At 38.1% G+C, this 23,385-nt stretch overlaps 1 protein-coding gene across 13 annotated transcripts in view; it reads right to left on the reverse strand.

Annotated features, from left to right (window-relative positions):
• The window catches only part of TENM1 (teneurin transmembrane protein 1), an 813,855-nt gene that overhangs the window by 516,486 nt on the left and 273,984 nt on the right, over nucleotides 1-23,385 (reverse strand). The gene's annotated exons all lie outside the window — the stretch shown is intronic.

Consider the following 23,385-nt stretch of genomic DNA (forward strand, 5'->3'; position numbering starts at 1 on the left):
CTAGTGGGAAGCAGCCGCATAGCACAGGGAGATCAGCTCTGTGCTTTGTGACCACCTAGAGGGGTGGGATAGGGAGGGTGGGAGGGAGGGAGATGCAAGAGGGAAGAGATATGGGAACATATGTATATGTATAACTGATTCACTTTGTTGTAAAGCAGAAACTAACGCACCATTGTAAAACAGTTATACTGCAATAAAGATGTTAAAAAAAAATAAAGTAGAATTCACCTATGAAAAAAATAAATAAAGCAATGAAGCCAAAAAAAAAAAAAAAGAAAGAGATGAAAATATCCTTCTGCAATCTAAGAAGGAAGGAAATTTGATGTGGGAATAAACAACTTCTATTTATTTCCTTGAACTAATATTCATCTTAGTGCAGGGTCCAGCTTAGACTGCACTCACATAAGATGGGAGAATTTGCTCTGAAGCTAACTCAGACAGCAGCTACCACTACAATAAAAAAAGGTGAGGCCTGCTCTACAGCCTTCATAACAAGAGTCTGGAAAAAGAATCAAGGACTAGATAAGATGGTGGGAGGTCCTGGACTTCAACAGAAATTGAGATCAATGAGAACCTGTGCATGTTCTCTTTATTTCAACATTTCAAATGAGACTGAGACTTCCTGGCCGAAATGAGAGATTTTCACGGCTACTGAACACTGAAAATGCATGATGTTCAATGGCCCTAAAAATTTCTCATTTCTTACCTGTGCTGGTCCAATTTTCTGGCTGTTCATATCACTTTGGAGCCTGAATCCTTATTGACCACTGTGGTCTTCCATGTATACTTCCATATTTTCATTATGTTCACAAAGTATGTGAAGCTGTTTGTTTAATGTATGTATTTGTATGTGTATGTGTGTGTGTGTTAAACTGCATTAATCTGCAGCAGAATTTCATCTAGAGAAGTGAGAACAGTGAGCTAAAGAGTTAGATGACCACTAAAAACACTTGAGAGTGCTTCAAACACATACTCCTAAAAGCAAACAATGTGACTTCTATAACATTCTGCCCTAATCTGTAAGCATTTATTTTGTGATGATTCAGTAAAGATGTCAAGGTAGAACTGTGCACCAGAGTCACTGTCCACAAAGAACTACTGAATAAACTACATTCTGCTCCATTAGGGGATTCCTGTTACCATCTTTCAAAGACGACCTATTTATTTGTGCCTTGGTATCTTTGGACATGTTGTGTCAACCACCTGGAATACAGCCCTCTGATTTTTCACCAATCTAATTCCTAATATCCAGTTTGGGTCAGTACCTTCACAAAGTATTCTCTGACTTTCTTCTCCCTCCTCCCAATAATCTCATCCTTCCTTATAGCATTTCTATGCTTTACTACATGGCTTTAAGCCTGATTTTACATTTTTTTCTCTATATGTATATCATCTGTATTACCTCCTGAATCAGAACTCCGGATCCTAGAGTTTTCTGAACTTTTTAGTATCTCTCAAAATCAAATGAGATAATTTCTGCAAAGTGTTGTATGATCTATGAAGGAACATATAAATATAAGGTAGTATTGCCATCCCTTCCAGCCTTAGAATAATTCTAGGCAAGGAGTGAGCATAAAATACCAAAGTTTTAAAGTCAGTACTTAATATGAAACCACTCTTGAAAGGGTTAAATTCTCGAATCCAATTCTGACACATATGAGATGGTTTTATTTAACATAAAACAATGCCTACCACTGCAAATTGAAAAATTGCTATTTGGGTAAATTAGCTATGCATTTTGACTGATGCTCCACAAATGTGGCAGAAAGAGAAAGACAGCAACACACTGGCTGTGGATTTAGGGAAAAAACCCAATTTATAGCCATATTAAACTAATGGGGAACAAGTTCTCTGTACTTGTATCTTCTGACTGAGATAGTCTCACCAAGGAAGCTGTCCTCACTATTCTTTTTGGCTTAAAGAATTGGGAAACGAATTCCTATTAAAATTCTTCAAAATATACCCTAGGGTATAGAACTGGTAGGCCTTTGATCAAACCAGCCACAAAGCCTTGGTAGAAGACGATCTCTCAGCTGACTTGAGTCAAAACTTGTTTTGCTCTTCTTACACATTGGTTCCATCCCATATACCAGATAGAAATTACTATCTTGGCAAATTTGTAGAGTGTCCTGGAGTAAATAGGTGGCTCCTCTGAGAGACTCTGTTTTCATGAACTCAGAGAATGTGTCTTTTTTTTTCCCCAGAGATAGAAGAAACTTTCCAAATGGGCAAAAGTTGTAGAAAGAACTTTTAGGATACTCATCAGGGACTTCTGAATTTGAATTCTGTTTAGAGAAAAACATTAAATTCTGGAGAAGAATTCCACTTCCAGTCAAGACAGGGTGACAGGGACCAAATTTCTTCTCATGCCTGAAACAGCAGCAACAAAAACCAGACAAAATATATGAAACAATGGTTTTCAGACATTGGGCAAAAAAAGGACGGTAATCCCTGAGATGTGGGAAACAAATGGGATGAGCCCTATGAGTGTGCCAGCTTACTGCCTGCAAAGAGTTTCCAGGCCTTAGCACAGGGGAGGGAGACTGTAGGGGGAGCCTGGCAGTCTCTCTGAGTTGTGGAGACGGACCTGGTAGTCTGGGAAAGCCAAGACAGCTAGAGTTGGCAGTACAGAGTACCAAAGAGGAGAGAGCTGCAGAGAAAGAAAATTCCAGAGATCTGCAGAGGGTCCCCCTGGATGTTCACCGGAGTCCGGAACAGCACATGGATGTAAGGAAACCACTTGAGACTGGAGAAAGAACCATCTGAAAGGATTAAAGGAAGCAACTTTGAATCTGAAACAGGGCTGCAAATCTGAAACAGGACTGCAAACAATCCCTGTTCTCAACCAGAGTGAAAAACCTCATAATTCATGAGCGCTGAGTAGAGTATGCAAAAAGGGTTTTGAATTCCTATATCAATTATTGAACTTTGTTTTGGTGTGTGGTCTATACTTGGCAACGGTTTTATCCTTTTGGGTCTTGCTATTAAGCTTTGTTAGGTGGGTGGAGTGCAACATTTGCTCTAGGGCTAATTAGATCTTCACGTGTTATCAAGTTAAACATACACCTACCATATAATCTAACTATTTACCCAAGAGAAATGAAATCATGTGTCCATACAAAGACTTGTACATAAACGACAGTTTTACTTGTAATAGCCAGAAGTTGGAAATAGCTCAAATAGCCATCAACAGGTGAATAACTGTAAACTCTCATATAACCATAAAATGGACTACTATTGAGCCATAAAAAGGAATGAACTATTGATACATACAAAAACATGGGTAAATATCAGGCTATGCTGGATTTTTTTTAAAGGGTCAAAAAGTCTACATACTATATGCTTCAATTTATGTAAAACTCTAGAAAATGCAAACTAATCTACAGAAAGCAGATCCCAGGTTGCCTGGTAGTGGAGTAGGTTGGGAGTGGTAGAGGAAAAAGCATTACAGAGTGGCAAGAGGAAACTTTGGGGTGTTATCGATATGCTCACTATGATGAATGTGGTGATGTTTTCATGGGTCAAAATTTGCCAAATTGCACACTATAAATATGTACAGTTTATTGTATATTAATTATACCTTAATAAGCAAGTTTTTAGAAAATGGCGAAGACAAGAATGTTTTGTTTGCCTAATTCAAATGTCCCAATTGAACACTGGGAGCAGTGAAACAAAGTAACATAATTGATAAGACTGAGAAACCAATCTGTGTTCACAAACCGCCGTGAATGAGGGAAATGACAGGTGAATTTCTCTTGACTTGTCTGCCATTTTGCCTTCATTATGGTGAAATCAGAAGGGCTTCGATTCTGGACGCTAAAATTCCTGAATGCTTTGATTGTTACAGACTGATGCAAACATGAGCAACAAATGTGGTACGATCCTAACGTGGCAGGAAGGATTCACGGGCCAATCTGAGCTCAGAGATAAAGTACTGCGACAGATCAGGTGGACTCAATACCAGTGACACACATTTGCCATTCCTACCTTAACAGGCTAGTTGCCTTTGTTTTAGTCTACAGCTATAGATTTCTCACATAATCCTGGCTAACTATTCTGTCCAAATGCATGTTATTTGTTCCAAAGAAGACTTAGATGAGAGGAAATGGTTAACTCAGTGCAAATGCAGCCCTAACCTTCAAAAGCTACCTCTCACTAATGGGAGGTTAGTAATGTCCCCTTTGTTTACCACTAATTTCTACAAGGGCTCTTTAGTAGCATAGTGTATATATAGTCAATGGTAGAATAGGTTATTATACAGAAACAGTAGCACAGTAGTCAAATACTCTAGCAATCAGGGCCAGTCTTGACCTCATTCTAAAGTACAGTTCAACTGAACTAATAGAATTATTTTTGAGAGTTGTGTTTACATTACAATCCTACCTGTACAAACCTATATTTAGAAAGAAAGGCCATTCTCTATTTGCTGTGGAAATTGAGAAACTAATCTACCTCATTTACCAGGAAATTCATTTGTAACTGACAAAGTACAAGGTTTTAGACTTAAACACTTGGACTAGTAATTCTGATTTCAAAGTACACATTCTCCAGTCCTAGGGCACAAGCGGATGGAACTCAAGCTACCAAGGAACATGCAGGGGTTTTTTTTTGCTTTTTTTTTTTTTTTTTTTTTTTTTTATGTATTGAAAAAAAAGTACATCTGAGGCAGGAGATAGATGGGCCCCAGGCTGATACTCCAAGATAATGATAATGGCAGGAGCAAGGAGGAGCTGAGTCCTGTTTGGATAAAAGATAAAGAGACCACATATTTCTCCTTCTTGAGGTCAAGGAGACCTCCCAGACTACACTTGCACAGGAAGGCTCCTCAGAGGTCAGAGAAGGGAGGGGGGCGCCAGACCATAATATGTTTGGTCTATTTTCCAGAAACCCTTGGACTCCATCTGGCTAAAAGATGCGTGCACACAGAGGGGAGGGCCCTGACTGAGACCAAATACGGACACAGAGCCTGGCAAAGCAAGATGACTGGCCAGAGGAAACTCGGAAGAATTGCCTCCATATAAGTGATTTAAACTACCACAAAGGCGTGACTCTTTCTCTGAGCCTGCCCATGTGTGTCTATCCACACGTGCTTTTTTCCACCTAGTAAACACCTTACTTGTTTCACTACTTTCCATCTTTCTGTTGAAATTCCTTTCTCCAAAGTAGACCAGCCAGGGCCTTATCACCAGCCACTGGCCCTCGTGGTCTAGTGGCTAGGATTCAGCCCTCTCACTGCCGCAGCCTGGCTTCAGTCACTGGTCGGGGAACTGAGATGCTGCTTCAAGCCGCCGCAGGCCGAGGCCACCAAGATCACATCCAGACGTAAATTTAGCATCTTCAATGTACCAGGTCCCAAGACATACATTATTTTATATAATTCTCACAGTATGCCCTGTGAGAAAGGTTATTATTATCCTTGTCATTCAAATAAAGCAACTGAGGCTCAAAGAGAGTTTATGTAAATTGCCCAAGGCCACATAGATACCAAGTGGCAAAGCCAACTTGGAACAATTTTATCACTGAGTCCTAATCACCTTATACAGCATATGAAGTTATAAGTAGCACATTCGAATTCACAGCCTAGTTTTCCTCTTTTGTACAGTGTTCATGAGGCTTGTGCTAGAACTTCCTGCTTCTCGTCTTCCCAGGTTTCATTCACCTCGCTGCTGTTTCCATCTGGATTTTCACAGCCAGCCGCCAAAATACTTTGAGGGATATGGCAGCTGGGAGGCAATGAGCATTTCCTTTGTCACTGACAGTATGAAAAAGAGATCCTTAAACTATGCATATATAAGCTCATTGTTCTTATAAGAGTTTAATATATTTTTATACCTTTTGAAGTATTATTTCACTTTGTACAAATTCTTATGGATTCACTTCATCACCATCATGGCACTTTAAGTCACTGAAAATAACAGTGATATTTTAGAGCATATTCCAGGCTTCCGGACAACACAAACAACATCTGTGTCTACAGGCGGACAAATAAAACGCTGGCCTCTCCTGTGTTTAGATCCCGAGCTCACAGCAGCTGCCTTGAGTTTTGAAATTATTTAACATTAACAAAATTGAGAGGAATATTATTCATTGGGAAATGCGTGTTGGAGTATTACTTCATCACATTATCACCCCGCCAGAGGAGACAATCAGATCAAAATTGGGGGCATTTCCTGTTTACAAGGTAGCATTACCATTTCAAGCTAAATAGATTGAGGCTAAATCTGTGATCTACATTCAGAACTTTACATGTATTACAGCATTCAGAGAATGGCTTTGAGTTCAAAATATTCCACAGTTTCTGATTAAATGTTGAGGAAGTTTCTCTTTATTTTAAATTTATCAAGGAGGTATGAAATTAGATAAAGGCATGCTTCTCTTTAGCTATCATTTAGTGCTAACACTGCAGGCGATTTCTACAAAATGTGTTTTCCAAAACCTCTTAAAGCTAGAAAGCAAATACAAACAGCAACAATAACATTAATGCTTTTGAATTGGAAAATCATATGGCCCAATTCCTTATTAACGTTGCCCTAAATATTTAACCCAAACAAGCAAACGAACGTTTCAGGCACTTAAAAAACAATGGTCAATCTATATACACGAATGCAATTGTGTTCGTTTTACAGATTTTGGAAAGATGTGCGGGTGAATCAGTCTATGAGAATTGCCCAACGACATTAATGATATAAGGACAGATATAATACGAGTCTACATAACGCCTGAACAGTTGACTCCATTCAGTCCCCAAATCATCACCTTGGGGGAAAAAAAATCAACCTACACAAACAGCCAGTGATTTGATGTTGTATTGACAAAACATCTGCTTAGTTGAATACTCACTTCCGACATAGTCACTGGCTCTTTCACTGGTTCCAAGGTTTGTCCTAGACATGATTCTAAGGTAGGTCTGTTCCTTTTGTCCACCCACTTGCCCGTTAGCCTCTCTGACTCCATATCCAGCATCCATTATTTGTATCGTGTCACCTCCTTGCCTAGAACTTTAACTCCATCTGTTTATTCTCTTTCTTTTTCAACTGTCCCTTTGCGTGGCCACAGCACTGTGCTAGCAAATCTGATAAATCTAAGCCAGGTTTAGTATACTTACTTTTTCCAAACTCATGCCAAATTATACATTATCATTTTTAATAGAACACTCCCACCTTTAGTTTTCATACACTCAGTTCATAAGTTATTCAATAAGCATTTATTAAGCACCTACTGTGTGATATACACTATGATATGATCCAGGCAGATAAGAAAGAAAGGGAAAAAAGACATGTCCTCTGCCCTTGAAGGGCTGACAATCTAGTGCAGACCTGGAAATGATGACAGGACAAGGAGGTAAATGCCATGACAAATTCATGCATAAAGGACTGTGGAGTCCAAGGGACATGAGGGACTCCTCCTGCCTGGAAGATTGAGAATGGCTTCAGAGAAGAGATGATACTTTGAGTCGCACCTTGAAAAAGGATGAATATGCCTCTGGCAAGTTAAAAAGGTGGTAAGAGCATTTCTAGCAGAGAGAAAGGCAAAGGTATGTGCAAGGAAATGGTAAATTCAAAGAATAGCAAATGATTTGCTGTGTCTATGCTATAGGTGTATAGGTAGAGGGGCTAGTTTGCAAAGGGCCTTACTTGTCTCAAATTATATCCCATGCTGCTTACTGTGCCTTATATGTAAGGGTGTCAGAATCATTACACACAAATAATCAAATTTTAAGAAATTTTCAGAAATCTATGAAGCATCCTGGAAAATCTGGAGCTCTGAGTTTTCATCCAGAATGTAAGAAAATTCATTTTTTTAGCAAATATTTATTAACCATATAATGTGGCAGGCACTGTTCTAGGTACTAGTGAAAAAGCAACGAACAAGACAGACAAAAATCCCTGCCATCATGGAGCTCATATTCTAGTTGGAATAAATTTGTAAGAATGGTGTTCAGACCAAACTCAGTATCAGTATTACACAGATTTTCATCTGTATATTAATCTGTGTATTATTGTCTGTGTATTTCATCTGGGGTATTAATTTAAGGTCTTTCCAGAGGCTTCATTAAACCTTGTGTATATGAAAGCAGTGACACGCAGGAATTTAGCTTCTTGTAACACCTGAATCTACTATGTGAAAACAATGTCTTCTGTGCACCCTCCAGCAGGGAAGTTGAGGACCTCAGGAAGCTAGGCTGAGATATGCTACATTTGGCCCTGCTATATGTATTCACTTTGCTTCCAAAAATATTTTTGGCTGAATACTTGAGAGGTTAAAATAATCTTGAGTGCAGGGGAGGAAGTGGGAGGCTAGCCTGCAGTGACTGGGATTTGGTAGGGGGGAGGAAGAGAAAAATTGAATTATTCCACAGTTTATCTATAAAATGATACGCATATCACTGTTCTACTTCATGATATATAATCAATAAAAAAAAGTACATTCTGGATAGGGTGCCCCATTTAAATACCAAATAATAGTTGCTCTAAGAATTTCAAGTCTGGGCAGGGTTATTTAAAACAGTCGATTTGTGAAGAGTTTAATTTTAGCATTAGGCTAAAATTATAGAAAGATAACTTTCACTCATCTAGGAAATCAGTTTTATTTCTTAACCTACATAAAATTCAGATGGGCCTTAGGAGAAGTGTGAAAAGAAAACTGGAAAGGCCATTTGGAATTCTAATTATTCATATATGAAATTGAAATATATATTTTCTACTGGTATATTAAAAATGCAACTGGATTCCAAATTCACATTTCAATAAAAAAGCCCTTTACAATAAGAATTAGTAGAATAATTTAAGCATAAAATTAGACTCGTTGGTATGTAAAAGACTGGAAAAACGTTTATCATAACTTTTTTTTTTTTTACTACTACTATTCATTTAAAAGAGACACTGGATTTTTATAAGCAGAGGTAGCAATTTATGACTACTATGCACTTATATACATTTCCAACATGATTCCATACATAAATATTTCATTAATTTAAATAAGGGAAAAAAATCCACACGGCCTCCCAAGGCTCTTCATGTTAAAAAAGAAATATCCTAGTTCTCCTGGTGAGGTGACAGAAAACTACTTAGTCTTCAGAGATACATTACTGGGAGGCGGGGGCGGTGGTGACTAGGGCACCATTAAGGCAACTGGAACAAGTAATTTATAAAAAGCACCCCCTACTAGTTTAAAGAGCTGATATGCTTCTCTCCTCTAAAATGAGTGATTTCTTTTTAGTTGTTAGCAACATAAAAACCAGTACATGGCACGCACCATAAGCAATGGGTCCTCTTAATAAAAATGATTAATAGGTACATATTTATGTACATATAGCCACATGTGCACACAACTCAACACATTGTGATTTCCAGCCATACCTTAACTTATGCTTTCTGAAACCCAAGAGACTGGCTCCACTAGAACGTTCTCTAAAACCAGGAGCCAAGCTCCAACCAGGGATAATGAGGACAAATTGACAGCTGATCTCCACTAGATGTCACATTAAATTATGGTACCTTCTGATCCTTACCAAAATAATAATAACAACAACAGCAACAACAAACAGTTACTCTAATGCTTACCATGTGCCAAACACTATGCTATGCACTTGGCAGACATTATGCATTTAATCCTAACAATAACTCTCTGAGAGAGGTATTAGTATTATCCTGAATTAACAAATGAGGAAACTGAGAAGAGGTTAAAATACTTGACTATAGCCACCATTGCTAGTTAGAAGTGAAGTCAAAATTCAAATCCCAGTCATTTAACACCTTTTACTTCTAACTATATACTACCTAGTAGCAGAAAGGCTATGCATTCACTTTGTTACAGGTAAAATGAACTCTTACTATATGTAGAGCTAGTGGTGGTAGTGAAGCATAGTCTATTCTAACACGGTCTCGAATTTCAAGGAACATACACATGGTAGAGTATAAAACTGGAGCCCAATGAATGGTCCAGACAATAAGTACTAGGAGAGCAGAGAGGAGAGGAAGGTCAGAGAGAAAAATAGGTCGGTGACATCTCATGGTGGTGGTAGATTAAGCTAGGATTTAATGAATGGATAAGGTTTGAATGAGTGCTGTGCTCCAGATTTGTATATGCAACTGTTCATCTGTCATCTAACTTAGATGCTTAAAGTGTACCTCAAATAAAAAGAAAATATCCAAAGCTAATATGACTATTATTGCCTCCAAATCAGATCCTCCTCTTGGCATTGCCTTTTAGTGAATGAAACCACACAATTGCAGAAGCCAGAACCCTAGGAGGCATCCCCCCACCCCCGTATTCAACACAACATCAAACCCAGTCATTTGTATCTCTTAATTATACCTTGAACCTATCCAGTTCTTTCCTTTGCCACTTTCAGTAATCCCTGGCTTAGATGACTGCAGTAACCTAACTGGTCTCCTTGTTTCTAATCTTGTTCCGTTCCAATCCATTCTCTGCACAGCCACCAAAGATATGATAAAACTAACCACATCACCCCCTTTCAATACTTTCTTGTAATGTTTAGGGTAAATCCTAAAGTCCTTAATATACTGTTCAAAGCCCTATATGATCTGGCTCCCTATCTATTTCTCTAGCCTCTTACTCTCTTCCTCCAGCAACCTTGTACTTTTTCCACTTTCTCAGATGTGTCATCCTCCTCTTCACCTCATGATATTTGTACATATCGTTCCCTCTTCTCCTTCCCATCTCTTTACTCTTTACCTGGTTAATTCCTTCTTATCTTTCAGATTTCAGCTCACTTCTTTGGCCCTTCAGCCCAGATTAGGTCCTTCTTTCTTCATAGCACTTACCACAGTTATAATTTTCGGATTATTCATATAATTATGCAATGACTGTCTAACATGACCAGAGTGTGAATTCCTTGAGGGCAGGGACTATATCTGTCTTGATCATCATTGTATATCATTGTATACAGCCGTGTCCAAAAAAACTTTTTATACAAAGAAGCATCGATATATATTTGGTGAATAAAGGATTGCATTGGGAAAGCATTCTAAGCGAAGACAGTAGCATATGCAGACAGATGCGAATGAGGATGTCAAATCTAGGGGACTGATGATAGCGTGAGAGTAGCTTCAGTACATGGTTCTCTGCTCAGGAAATACACCAGTCTGGTTGGATCAGAGAGTTCATATAGAGGGTGAAAAGAAAGATAATATTATGAAGGACCTTAATTAATAAGATAAGTATTTCAGAATTTATTCTGTAGGCAATAGAGAACAACTGAAGGCTTGAGGTGGTCCAGACATGCCTCTTGGTATCTGCTGCTCTCACAATCGCTCATGTAGTCTCCATTTCAGCCTAGAGTTTCCAAATACCTGTGCCAACCTTCAGTATCTCTAGACCAGCTGTGTTTAGAAAGGTTCCTGCCCAATGGAACTGCCACATGCTTGAATGACTGGCTCACAGTGATTTTCCCAGTGACCACTCTATCTGTAATCTCACTTCTTTAAGGAACCCATTCTTTTTATCACCATTTTAGACTTGGTGCTTTTGGAAAACAAGCTCCTACCTTTGTGTTGCAGTCTCAGCCACAGCGATTATTCAAGAGGTGGGCAGCTGATCTAGTCTGGGACCTAGGCCAGGCCAATCCAGGTATGTCCTCAGGTTTTCTTCCTTTGCTTTTTAAATGTTTTCTGCAAATAGGCAGAAGAGGACCCTTTCCTCTTAGTCAGCTAGGTAGGTTGATGGCTCAGAGGAGTCAGCACAGCCAGATTTCCAATTTTTGTACACAATGAAGCTGACATGCAGAGAGAGCTAGGCTTAAGAAGAGGTCTTGACTGTCCTCAAGTCCATGGTTCTGGCCTGTGTTCTAGCTTTCCCTAAGACCATGTCCACCTCGTTGATTGGTTATATGAACCAAAAAAATTCTTTTCTTTTCTTAAGCTAGCTGGGGTTGGGTTTCCATCGTTGCAATCGGAGTCCTGACTACTAAAAAAAAAATCAGAGGAAATAGTTGTAGAGTTGGATTTGGAAAATATCTTCATGGTCAAGTCTCTGCTAATGGATGTTTGTATCTCATCCCTTAACCCCACACAGATTTACTGGCTCTTGTTTTTTGACTTGGATTTTTCACTGTCCTTGGATGTATTCCCTGTACATCCCAGGACCAAGAGGAGAGCCTGGTCCATAATCAGTGCCTGATAACTGTCTATTGAATTGAATTGTGGTAGATTCCTCCTGTAGATTTTTAATTTTCTTATCTCTTCAACTCCAATAAACTCTGTTTATGTGCTTGTTCTGCTAGCTGGTCACACTATTTTGCTATCGCGTGATATGATTTAACTCTGGACACCCCTGTTTAACTTATTCACCCTCTGCTTCTTTCTAGTACATTCACTGGCTCATCTGACTTTCTCACCTTTATCAAGTAAAATTAAGTCGCTTGGCTCAACACCCTTCTGTGGTAGCCAGGTAATGTATATACTCAGAGCTCTCTATACTCTGACATCAGCTCTGCCCACTAGGAACGAAACAGAAAGGGAACATGTAGTTTATAAAATCTGGACTCAAATCTCAAACCCAATTGTGATGCTGGTTTCTCAGCTCAAGTTAACCAAACAAAAACCTTGTCTACATTCTTCCTTCTTTCCATCCAAACTCCTTGGACTGAGTTTCATATCCTGGCTTGGGCTGTCTCTGAAGTACAGGAATTAATATTTACATATAAGAATTAGGAAGAGGAAGACAACTCGATGAAGATGCTGAAAACTTGAGTCAGAGAGTAGTCAGTTTTCTAACAGAAGCAAGGAAAAGTGTCATGGTGGGGCTCTAAGCCTGAAGAGAAATTCCAAGAAAAATATACTGCCCATTACCTATTCAGCCAAGTGAAAGAGGCCTTACTCAAGTCAATGTCAAGGAAGAGAAGGGAACTGACTTCAGTAAGGGCCTACTTTGTGCCGAGAAAGAGCTTTACATAGATTTCACATTTAAAGATATAGTCATCACAGTTACTCAGAGAGGTAGCCATTATTAACTTTATTTTACAGATGAGAGAACAGGGTCAAGCTAAGTAACCTGGCAAGTTAAGTAACGTTGCCAATTTTTTAAAGTGGAGCTAGAATTTTAGAATAGAATTAAAATGGAGCTAGAAACATATCTGTTTCACTCTAAAGCCTGTTCCTGCCTAGCCTGAGTAAGGCAGGCCTTCAAGTACCTACACTCCAACCACACCTATGCTATTCAGTATTTGAATATTGTCCTTAAATTCCCACTTTTGCACTCAAGTGACTCTTGCACAGAAACTTCAACCTCTCTATATTTGTCTGTTGAAAGTTATAATCATTTTTCAAGGCTCACTTCAAATCATCTCTTTTCAAAGTCTTGTTCTAACCACTTAGTCTTCTATTTAGTTTTATTTTACTCATTACTAAATACTCATTATTCAATGCCCTGTAGTAGTTCTTTGGTTTGTCTCTTTCTTCTACTACCAGACAGTCATAGAAGGAAGGTTCAGAAATGTTTCCTAGATATCACACAGACAGAAAAGGAATCATTTTTAAAATATTTTCAACAATTAAAGGTTGAAATTTTTTTAAAGTATGGTTAACCCTGAATCAACCAAAAATATGGATTTACTTGAATTCCTCGTTCTGTAAGCATCATGTTAACTGATATATATCACAAGTTCTGTAACTTGTCTCTCTCACCTCTCAATACTATATCATGGACCTTTACCATGTCAGAATATATAGATCTACTTCCTTCTTTTTAACACTTGCAAGGAATTCCATTGTCTGAGGATATCATGATTTATTTAACCAGACCTGCATATTTAGCTTGTTTTGAAGTATTTACTATTACAATCAAAGTTCAGTGACTCTCCTTGTACAGACATCTTTCTGCACTCTTGCTATTTTTATGTAAGATATATTCCTGAAAGCCTGATTGCTGGGTCACAGCATATATGCTTTTTAAGTTTTGTTAGGTTCTGCCACGTTATGCTACAAAAGATTATTCTAATTCACATTCCCACCAACAGTGTGCCCAAGTGCCAGCTTCCTTATGTCCTTGCCAACGGTAGATCTTAGTCATCTTTTTGTTCCTTTTGCCAAATAAGAAGGTAAAAATGTTATTTCATTTTTATTTGCATTTTATTGATATGTATTTATATTCTTTTTATTTGAATATCTTTTTATATATTTATTGGTAATATGTAATTCTTTCATTTGTATATGGAATGTGCTATCCCGTTGCATTTTATATGTGCCAAATATTATCTCTCACCCTATTGCTTCTCCGTTATTGTTGCTTATGAGTGTTCAATTTCCATGTTATCAAATTTGTCAAGTTTTATCCTTTACAGCTTCTGGGTTTCATGCTTTGCTTAGGAAGGCCTTCTATATAACAGAATTGTTTTTACACTTTTTTCACCTTTAATCCCACCCTCCCTTTATTAATGACTGAATTATGCTATTAACTCAGGCTTTGACTCCATCAAGAGAGATCAAATCCTTTCTAGTCACCAAGAGCCATTGCTGTTTATTTCTCTTTCTCAGTCCATTTATACTATATAAGATGTTTTTGAAATTACCAAAACATTCCTCATTATAACGATTCAAACAATACAGATGTTCATAAAGACAAAATGAATTAATAACTCCTTCTCTGCCTCTTCCAATCCCATTACAAGGCAACTGATATTCATTATAGAGTGACTGTCTTTCCTTACCTTTCTCTAGGCCCATACACATATATACAAATATATAGACACATATGAAGAGACTTTCCTCTTATGTTTATGAAAATGGGATATTTTATAAATTACATTACACTTGTTTATTTTACTTAATGATATAATATGGATGTTCTTCTATGATAGGATATGCATCTAATTCATACTTTCCATATCTAGGAATATTCGATGTTATGAATGTGACATTAATTATTTAAACTAGTGTTCTATGTTAGATATCCAGGTTTTTTCTTTTTCTTATTATTGTTAACCCTAAAAACGATATTATATTCAATATCTTTCTCCTTTATCTTCCTGACCTCATGAGATCTTCTGAGTGCTGTTACTTCCCCCCTTTTCCTCACCCCCAACTCTTATGTTTTGCTGAGATGGTTTAGTTATAGGTTTGCATTGTCGAATTATGGTAGCCTGTGACTATTGAGCACTTGAAATGTGGCTAGTCTGAAATGAGATGCGTTATGAGTATACAATACATATGTGGGGTTCCTAAGATTTATCATAAAAAAGAAAGCAAAATATCTCATTAATAATTTTTTACACTGATTACACATTGAAGTGTTTTAGATATATTGAGTTAAATAAAATATATTCATCTGTTTCTTTTTTTTTTTTTTTTTTTTTTTTTTACGTGGGATCCTCCCAGACCGGGGCGCGAACCCGGTTCCCCTGCATCGGCAGGCGGACGCGCAACCACTGCGCCACCAGGGAAGCCCCTGGATCATATTTTTAAATGGAAAAATAAAGGAGTTAGTGTGCAGTTTTGATTACCACTTACATGGTTGCTAAACCATAAAATATAAGCAAAGTGAGAAATACATGAAGGAAGAAAACTCACTGAAATATAGCTAAGGCTGTCAAATAAATAGTTAAAAGCTTAAAAGAAAAATATAACGCTTATAACTGAATTTTCAACATTGGATTATATTTTGGAACTGGAAGGGGCTCTTCAGACCATGTGGTCTAGCGAGTGACACATTCAAATACCTGCATGGATTGGGTAAGTAAGTAATCTAAGCGAGGGAAGTTGGGTGGGTTATGGCCATAAGGATTGGTGGAGAGCCAGAGAACATACTCTGTCTGAAAGAGGTGCTACTGCCAGCTTCAGCTGGTGTTGACAAGTGGTGATACAGGCCCGGAGGGGGCGGCGGGCAGACTTTCCAATACTTAAAGACAAGTTGGAAATCAATAATTGTAGATGAAATACTTTACTTTTAAATGCTAACTACTTCAATTTTTAAAATGTTACTATCTGCAAGACATATAGGGTGCATAACATGCCAGATTTAAATTTCTGATCAAGTCCAACATTCTTTTTTTACAGAGAGGAATATGGAAACATAGATGAAGTCACTTAAGTACTTAGCCACATGTAGCAGAAAGAAAATGGGATTTGAACTCTGGTACATCTGAGTTCAATTCTAATTCTGTTACATAGCTACCATGTAACCTTAGGCAAGTCTCTTAAACTCTGAGCCTAGTTTCCCTCTCCTTAAAACAAAGGTAATAACATATATGACATAAGATACTTATGAAGATTATATAAACATAACATATGGGAGGTGCCTATACATATCTTTACACATAGAAAACATCCACTATTTTAGCCTCATTCATCACTCTATGACCCTACCCTGCTCTATTTTTTTTCCAATAGTAATTCTGTGCACCTGTAGTTATATTATGCCCCACCTCTTAACTAGAAAGTAAGTTTCATGAGGGTAGGGCATGTGTCTATTTTTTTCACTACTTTATTCCAGGCTCTAAAATATTGCTGGGCATATAATAGGTGTTGAATAAATATAGGCTGAATAGATTAATTAATGATTTCAACAAATGATAATGCCTTGACTCCTTCCCTTTAATGAATAAACAAATGCAAGTACATGTATGTGTATGCTGCCCAAGTTCAAAATGCAAGTTAATAACTGTACCTGGAACTTAAATTCATATCAACTTTCTTCTTTAGGATTATTTCCATAGCACTAATGAAAGCTGCCAAAATTACGTAATGTCCTACGTGGACATAATCCTCTTTCAGCTTTCCAGAGAACACAACCTTTGAGGAAAGAAGCCTTTCAAAAACAGTTTATTTCTTTCACTTCTACTGAATTTGATGGTTAAAGGCACTTATAGAGCTCTATTGATTCTTCCAGGCTTTTCATCCTGACAAAAAGTCTACCCGCTGGCTTTAATAAATCATAATAACAATTTTACATATATCTAGCTTATTGTACTTAAAAATACTGTCAAATGAACACTCATAACTATAAATTTCAACTGAATTGCACATCAACCCTGTGAAGTAGATGGGGCTGAAACTATTTTCCTCATTTTACAAAGATCAGAGACATCCAGTGACAAGTGCCTTACCTAAAGTCACAATACAAATAACGAAAAGATCTAGCAATAGACTACAGTTCTAAAGTGGCATTTTCTATCCACAGGATCTAGCCAGGACTTTCCCGCTAGAGCCACCACGAGTGCCTCCTACAATATGGATTTTTCCTGCCCCTCACCCAGTTATCACTTATACCTCTACTTAATATTAATTTAACGAACTTCACTGACCACAGCCCAGTGAGCGACCTAAAAGGGAACAAAACTAGGATCTGCCCTCGAGAGCTTTCAATCATCAGTGTAACATTACTTTTTAGTCTCGTTAAAATATATGTCCTTTGCAAAAAGTGTTATGCCTTAAGGGACTATATAAGGAGGGAAAAGGGAAAGATGCTGGCTACCTATTACAATCCCCTAGGGAGCTTTGGAAAATACCAAAGCTTGAATTAATCTAGGGTGGAGTCCGGGCAGTGAAATTTTTTGAAAGTTCCCATAGAAATCCTAATGTACAGCCAGAGTTGAGAACCACTGGTCTAAAGGAAAGAAATCATGCTGTAGGGGAAGAAGAGAGGAAGGCAAAAGACAAATAAGTAAAGATATACTTGACTTTTTCCCTTACAGTGTCATTTAATTAACCTCTCTTTTTGATATCAATTATCTTTAAAAGGTTTTCATTGGAGAAGTAGCTTTCCTGAGTCTTCATTTACAATTTTTTAAAGAAAAGTACTTCCTTCCCTCAAATCTAGCAATCAAGTACCCTTTGATGATGATATAAATATAACGAAGTTTACGCTTACAAAGTTTAACAGGGAAATAACCAAGTGCGTAAATCAAAACTGAAATAACTAATTGTCTTAATGTTTATGTATAATTCTGGTGATATTTAGTTTATGTCCTGAGTTCTCTGCAGTGCCCATCTTCTTATTCTAGTTTGTCTTTCTTTGGGATGGCACTGTTTGCTTTTCTATTTTCAGCTACATCCTGGGTTTTGGGTCACCCACCTAAATTATTTTGATTTGCTTATATTTTCTTCTTGAAACATACTGTTTCTCCTAAAAACAAACAAACAAAAGAACTCCATCTTTTTTTATATGCTCCACTTTTCCTACAGTAAGAGTTGCCAAGCTATTTCATCAGCCTTAGATGGAGAAAATCTGAGCGGTAGCTCTAATAAAAAGGAGTGATAATTCCTAAAAGGAAATCTGTAGCAACCGAATCAAAATTAAGAACTGGAGATTTTCTACCCTTAGGTAAGTGCATGGTCCCTCTAACAATGGAATCTAGGACTTTGTTGGGAATGACCTGCATGACTTCTTTGAAAGGTGGGATTCAAGTCAAATATGTGCTTCTTTTACAGCTATGGTAATATTTGTATACCCTTCTCTCCCCTCTCTAACCTGTCCTGTATATCAGTATCATATTCACCTTCTTAAGATACTCCCTTAACGATCATGCTATACTCCTATCTTGCAACTATCAATGGTTCCCCATTTCTCAATATATTTAATTCAAAATATTTGACCTGGTTGTTAAGGTCCTTTGACAATCTGGCCCTACCTTATTTTCTATTGATCTCAAACCTGTCTTCCATGCCAATCAAACCAGTCTCCTTGTTAAACTATAAAAACACCAGGTTTCTTCTTTGCCTTCCTTTGAATTATTCTCCACATAAACAGATTTCCTTTTTCCACTCTGTTTCTTTCAATTCTACCTATCTTTTGAGTTATAGGACCAGTTTATTTCCTTCATGAAGATTTCCCCAATCTACTGAGCTAACTGATCTCTCCCTTTTCTAACATCCTAAAATACTCACCCTTCTCCCAACACGGCACTTGATTCAATATAGCCTTGTCACTATTTTAGTTACTTTAAGCATGTCAGCTCGGTTGCTCAAACTAGACTAAAGTATTTGAGGGGATTGTGTATGCCTCTTCTTTTATACCCCCCTCATTTCTAGCTTGGTGCTAGGCACATGGTCAGGACATAATAAATATTTGCTGACTGCTAACTGATTGCTGGTGTTGTCTAGTAGCCTGGGCCGATAGACACTGTCAGTTTTGTCAACAGAGGCTGTGAAATTTCTGCCAGAGATTATGTCTGCATAAAAATAAGGCCTCTGGCATAAATTGTGATAACGGCCACTAGAGAATTCACCTGCAGGAAAGGGACCTCAGGCATATTACTTGGTGCTCTAGGAGGCTCTTATGCCAGCTTTTCCAGTGTCATAATACAGCTAAGCCATGTGTAATGTGATGATGTGAGTTTCTTAAATAATTCACTGCAAATCTCTACCTGCTTAGTTTTCTGACATGGCTTTGGCATTCTATTTCCAATAGGCTATGCCCTAGACTAACCATGGATTACAAATATGTGGAAAAATTGGACCTACTCTAGAAGTCAAGAATTTAGCATTTTAAAGAAACACTTTATTTTCCGTGAAAAAACTATTTTCAAATTTAAATGTTCTATTTCATTATGCGTGAGCAAAATAAGTCCAAGGTTTCACTGACAAATCCATTCAGAAGGTAAAGAATTTAACTCCAAGATCTAGAACTATGAATTCTTCTCTTTGAACACACTCTCTTTTCTTGTACTCCTTTCCTCATTTAACTTACTATTCACCTATACTGTAACCCCTAATTCCCAGACCCTGCCCTATTCTCCAAGTGTCTCTCTCTCCCTCTCTCTGTCTCTCTTTGTTTGCCTTTGTTTCTCTGCCCCTCTCCCTTTCCATCTGTCTCTGGCGCTCTCTCTCTCTCTCTCTCTCTCTCTCTCACACACACACACACACACACACACACACACACACACACATCACCCACCTCCCCAGGTAGACTGCAACCCATGGTCATACACTTAACACTTCAAGAATGTATTTCTTGGTAATTCCCTGCGGTCCAGTGGCTAGGACTGCGCGCCTCCACTGCCATGGCCTGGGTTCAATCCCTGTTCAAGGGACTAAGATCCCGCAAGCCCTGTGGCGCAGCCAAAAAGTTTTTATAAAAACGTATTTCTCTAAAGCTTATATTTTCTTGTTCTCTTAATTTTTCCACTCATTTTACACTGACACAGAGTAAAAATTCAATAAATAGTAGCAGTTATTATTATTATCCTATAACTCTATCAGAAGACAAACCTGTTTTCTGCACTGTGCATTCATCACCTTTACTGAAGTCCCTGAAAAGTCTCATGAGAAAAGCTCTTCCACTCACACCCTTCACTCCTCTGAAGCTCTCACTAAAGACACCTACCTCCTTCTAACTGTGATCACACATTCATTTTATGCATCCCACCCCCTTATGTACCCGATGGGCACTTGTTTCACTCTTACCCATCCGGTGCCTTCAAAATACACATAAGCCTTTTATTTGTATGCACTCTATCTCCCTCAGTTCCTCTTAAGTTCCAGGTCCCTTGATTCCTTGAGTGTGGAATGGTATGCTTGCTTCTTTTGTATCTTACCAGGGGACCACTATAAGGGTCCTGCACACTGTTTGGGCTCAGTAAATGTTGTTATACTGAGAGCTGAGTGCATGCCTGAAAGTATCCCTTTAAAGCTAACTCTCAAATATCTACAAAATGCCCAAGGGAGCGCAACAGAGGCATAGGTAAGATTGAGCAGCGGTACTTATTAAAAATGATCTGGGTCTGTAATATAATTTCCTTGGGACTGGATTTTTCCTTAGGCTTAGGACATGTGCTAATTCTCTCAGCTGCTCTAATCATGTAGATATTAAACAACATGGGGGCATCAAATAGTCCTTTAGAGTTATGAGAAGTACACGCTATGAATGGAAACAAGGGAGGATAAAAGCCAAGCATGTTGTGACTGGCGGTCCCAGCAGCAGGTGTCTTGACTGAGGACAGATCCCAAGATCTACTGGAAAAGGCAAAAATGGAGAAACCCAAAGCTGTCACAGAAGAAGCCTTCAAAACTTAATCCAAATCAAAGAGGGCTGCAGACTTTCATGGAGGCTTTTAAAAGGAAAACATTAAGTTTGTCTGAATTGTAAATAGAATCCATCTGAAGACATATTTTCCCTTTAAAGAAATCAACCCACAACACAAAGGCAAAAACAACAACAACAACAACAAAAAACCAACAATGACAACAATGACATTTCAACAGAATATAAAGTCCAACGATGGTGGTTGACAGCCAAACCTTTTTTAAAGTAATGGTAGCCAGGAAAGAAGATGATGGGTTGTAAGAATTCACCACCTGGAAAAGGGAGTTACCTGGGGAGTGACAGCTGCCATAGGAAAAGTAGAACAAACACACCTGCTGTCAGGCACACCTGTTCTTTTCAGGGAGAGGAACCATGAGGCTGAAACAGCAGAAAACGCCCAAGCGCACGATAGGATTCCTCTCGCGACCCTGAACTATTGTCCCTGATTCCTCTGGAGTTATTTCCTTGGCAGGGCTGGCTTGCATAAGATTCCATGCAGGTCTCTCAAATTTTATAGTAACTCAAGTTGTTTTTCTGGCAGATAGAGGGACATTTCTTAAAGGTCTGAGCAGAGGGAGGGAGGCAAACATTTTCTATGGCCTACGTTGGAGAAAGAAGATAAATTGTTATGTGCTATATTAAAATATGACATAGGTATTAGAGCTCAGGTGGCATGAGGCCTACTGGGACTGGCGGGGTAGATAAAGAGGCCAAAAGGCCCTTCGTCACCACAGGAAGTGTTTGGCCTTTAAAAGTGTAGATGGTCACTTGTGAACATGCCATAATTTCTGGTTCCACAAAGTTACTACCTGGTCACTGATGCTTGCAAAAGTCGAATTCTGAGCTTCCACAGTCACCTAGAGAATACTGCAGTCCCATGAAAATAAATCAGACCAAAAGGGTAAGACAGCTCTATAACAGATTAGCTATACTAGCTTTGTAAACGTTCACAGTGCCCTACAGGAAAGCCTGCTGCCAGCAGATAAGCCAAACTAGAGTTCAGTATCAGTGGCAATATTTTGTCCTGCTTTGTAAAAAAAAAGAAGATATAGTAAGCGATGGAACTAATTGAGGCAGTGGCAATAGTGAGATACAAAGAATTTTTAATGTAACTTGTGTAACAGCCTGAAAATGGACTAAAAATAAATCCAATATTACTGAGCACCCACTAGGTCCTCTATGTTAGGTGCTATAAGGAATTCAACAGACCTCTATGTCAATACAATTAAAACTATTTACAGTTCCTACCCTTAAGGAAGCTACCACTTCTTTGGAGAGACAAGCTTTATTACAATGCTTAAGTTAGTAGTAAACAGTCAACTGCAAGACTGTGAATGTCAGACAATAAAAACCATAGGAGTTCACAGAAGGCAGTGCGCAATACATGCGGAAGTGGGGAAGGAAGACTTTATCAAAGGCAGGAGACTTGAGTTAGGCCTTAAGGGATGGGTAGGATTTGCAAATGCAAGAAAGAATCCCAGAAAGAATGTTTGTAACCAAAACTCAGGGGAAATATGAGATTCCAAATATGACCTTCAGCATGAGTCACAGTTACTATGTTTACTCTTCTTGAGTATAAGAACCAGTGGAGATATTCTTATTAATATGGAAATTAAAGTCCCTAGAGATTAAAATGAAATAAATCACAATTCATGTGGGGTTTTTTCTAAACTTGCCTATGACGCAAACAGAAAAATAAATTTAAAAATTTTTATTTTAATTAAATTTCAGGCATCTCTGCATACTTCCATTCAAGATCAGAATCAGTGCCAGAGTAAAAAAATTCCAAGAGGTGCCTCTGAATGTGTTCCATACTAAAGTCAGTACACTTAGTGAGTTCATGTTCAAATCAATCATAAATTCTCTTTAAAAATAATCCCAGGAGTAATCGTAAAACCAAATCCTCCAACTCTACAGATTCTGACTCTTGATTATCCATGTGGTAGCAGTAGAGAAAATTAACCTGTGGTTTTCATAGAACCCTCCTCCTAGAGTTTTATCCTGGGGGCAGCAGTATTAACCTGTTTGTATTTCACCTTTCCTTTCAGTTACCAGCACTCTCAGGAAGGTGTTAATGAGCAGCTAAAAGGCCAAAGGCCAGCAGCCACAGAAAGAAAGGCACCCACAGTCTACCAACTGGGAAAGCCCTCTTTCAACAACCCACAGTTGTGAACATCTGGCTCACCAAACAGAACATATCTATGATTTCAAAGAGGAAAAATAAATCTAAAGACACATCAAGGGTGATTAGAGCAATCTTGAGTGACTTCTCAATTTACAGACAATATTCAATTCAGTGTTTCAAAGAGTACTTTAAAAGAGGGATTAGACATTATCCATTGCTAATTTTAAAAAATGGGTAAAATCCTCTTTCATGGTCTACAAATCCAGAATTTGTTAAAATTC

Source organism: Physeter macrocephalus, chromosome 21 (assembly GCF_002837175.3).
Source record: "Physeter macrocephalus isolate SW-GA chromosome 21, ASM283717v5, whole genome shotgun sequence".
Lineage (NCBI taxonomy): Eukaryota > Metazoa > Chordata > Mammalia > Artiodactyla > Physeteridae > Physeter > Physeter macrocephalus.